The sequence below is a fragment of the Herpailurus yagouaroundi genome, unplaced genomic scaffold, assembly GCF_014898765.1.
Source record: "Herpailurus yagouaroundi ecotype Mexico unplaced genomic scaffold, PumYag 141, whole genome shotgun sequence".
In the NCBI taxonomy this organism is placed as follows: Eukaryota; Metazoa; Chordata; class Mammalia; order Carnivora; family Felidae; genus Herpailurus; species Herpailurus yagouaroundi.
In genome coordinates, this window is record NW_024412396.1 from 48,161,716 (window position 1) to 48,164,202 (window position 2,487).

The 2,487-nt window shown below is 60.4% G+C and overlaps 1 protein-coding gene across 4 annotated transcripts in view; it reads right to left on the minus strand.

Annotated features, from left to right (window-relative positions):
• MIDEAS (mitotic deacetylase associated SANT domain protein) overlaps positions 1 to 2,487 on the minus strand; it is a 66,834-nt gene that overhangs the window by 39,995 nt on the left and 24,352 nt on the right. The window lies entirely within an intron of this gene.

The window sequence follows — 2,487 nt, forward strand, 5'->3', positions numbered from 1 at the left end:
TTTTTTTTTTTTTAATTTTTTTTTTTTCAACATTTATTTATTTTTGGGAGAGAGACAGAGCATGAACGGGGGAGGGGCAGAGAGAGAGGGAGACACAGAATCGGAAACAGGCTCCAGGCTCTGAGCCATCAGCCCAGAGCCTGACGCGGGGCTCGAACTCACGGACCGCGAGATCGTGACCTGGCTGAAGTCGGACGCTCAACCGACTGCGCCACCCAGGCGCCCCAGAGTTTATGTTTTGAGCGCCACGGTGCAAAATGTACACAAATGACTACATAAGGTGGAAATGAGAGTTCAGAGAAGACTCAAAAGAAGTGGCATTTGAAACAGGCCTCAAAGGATCAGCAGGAATCTCCCAGCTACTTGTAGCCATCCCTACTCCACAGTAAGCAAAGTTTCCATCTGGGACACCCAACTGCAGGAGAGGGGCTATCAAGGCCAGATTCCTGGACTGGGACCATTCCCCTTCCAAGACCCTGTGCTCCATGTGGCCCTCCGCCGGCCCCCCCCCCCCCCCCGGCCGCCTTCTTCCACTCCTCTTTTTCCTGGCTCTACTGGGCAGCCCTTGCCTGGATTCTGCAGTCATGGGCAGCCCTTACCTGAATCTGTAACTGTATCTTTTCCTTTTTCTTCTTTTCTCCATTTATTACAAGCAGCAGCCCACAGGGCTAAACAGTTGGGTTATTTTTAAATCCCACATTTAAAAGTTGAATTCTCATCCCCATGGACATTCCAGGGCACCCTCTCCTAGCATAGAGTGAGAGTTTTGCCTGCTACTTGGAAAAGCCACACTGGCAGTGGGCAGACTGTCCCAAAGCAAGCTGTACAGTGGTGGGGGGCGGGGGGGAGGACCTTCTAGGTTCTTCACCACCTTGTCCCCTAGGAGCTACTCAGACCAGAGATCGATCCAATTAGAATGGAGACTGGGCCAGGGCCATGCAATGAGCTGGTTTATCACAGTAATTGAATGTTTACACCCCTCTTATTCAACGTCCAGAGCAGTAGGAAAAAGAGGACCCGTAAATTCTCAACCTGGGAAGGTTTCTCTTTTTCCCCTTAGTCCTGAAGCTACCTAACTACCTGTGGAAAGGGTGCATTTCTTTGATCATGTGCCACATCATCCCTGGGAGGTTCTGGAGCAAAGCAGGTGGCTTCCTCTCCTCAGCCGGGGCCCCACAAGAGAGGAGAGGTTTCTCCTCAGAACAGCAGTTCTTCCACCTTCACCAGGCCTCCAGTCTCAATCCTGAAGCCGCCTGGACAAGGAGGCCAGGCCTCCAGGCCGCCACCAGGCCAGGCACCCCCTGCTGGAGCCAGCCAGACTTCCCCTCCCCCCAGCCACAACTGCCAACAGGGATCCCCTGCACACACGTGCCTGGGTGGCCTCCACAGTCAGCCTTGGCCAGCCAGCTCTTCTCTGATCCCACCGGCCCCCCACCCAGGCTCCACAGGCAGGCACACAAATCCGATGTGGGATGGTGGAAGCAGGAAGTTGCCACCAAAGTTGTGACCAACAAAGTTTTAAATGGGGCGAGTAACTTCCCCTTTCATCTTTCCAGCAGCTCGCTCTGGAGGCTGGGCTGGAATACCCAGTGGCCACCACTTTGAGTGGCAGGTACCTCCTCCAGACTGGCCTTCCTTGGGGCTGAGGCTTGAAAACCCCAGGGCGGCACCACGCCCTGATCCAGAGGCTTGTTTCGATGGGGGCCCTCAAGAGGGGCAACCTAGTGCACACGCTCCTGAGTTGGGATGGGGCGGGGGGGGGGGGGGGGGAGAGTCAAACCACCTCCACCAAGCCGGCCATGTGCAGGGTCCAGACAAAACCCGGGCCCCCGAGTTCCGGACGGGCACCCCCAAACAGTACACGATGAGGTGTGCGGAGAGCCCGGCAGGCCGCAGCGGCGCGGGCGTGCGGGGGCGGCCGAGAGGGATGACAGATCTTAGGTGCGCCAGCAGCGCAGAGGAGTGCGGGGTGAGGCCGCCTGCCCGCCCTAAGCGCTCCAGCTTAGGCCTCTGCTGCACTTGCCCCAGCTCCCTGCCGCCCCTGCACGTCTGTCCCCTAAAGTCCCGGCGCGGGCACAGCTTCCAGGTCCACTTTGCCGTGCACACTGGCAGGACCAGGGGAAGGGGCTCCCGCGCCAAGTTCCTGCAGCTCGAGCGAGCCCCTCCCGGCGCCTCCCGGGCCTGAGCTCGGTCACGCAAGCCGCTCCCTGCGGACACCACGTTTCTCTCCGGCGGGAGGAGCAGCCGTATTCCTGCGCGGCCACCGACCCGGCGGCTCGGAACGGGGCGGCGGGGGGGGAGGGGGGTCCGACCGGGGCCGCGCCCGGGTGGGCGGGGGCCGCGCGCTAGCTGCGTAGCTGCACAAACACGGCGGGCTGGCGGGGCACACGCAGCTGCGGGCTGGCGGTGCGGGCCGCGGACGCGCGGGCTGCGGAGCGGCGAACGCACGTACACACGCACACCCCGCCCCGGCCGCCCAGGCCGCAG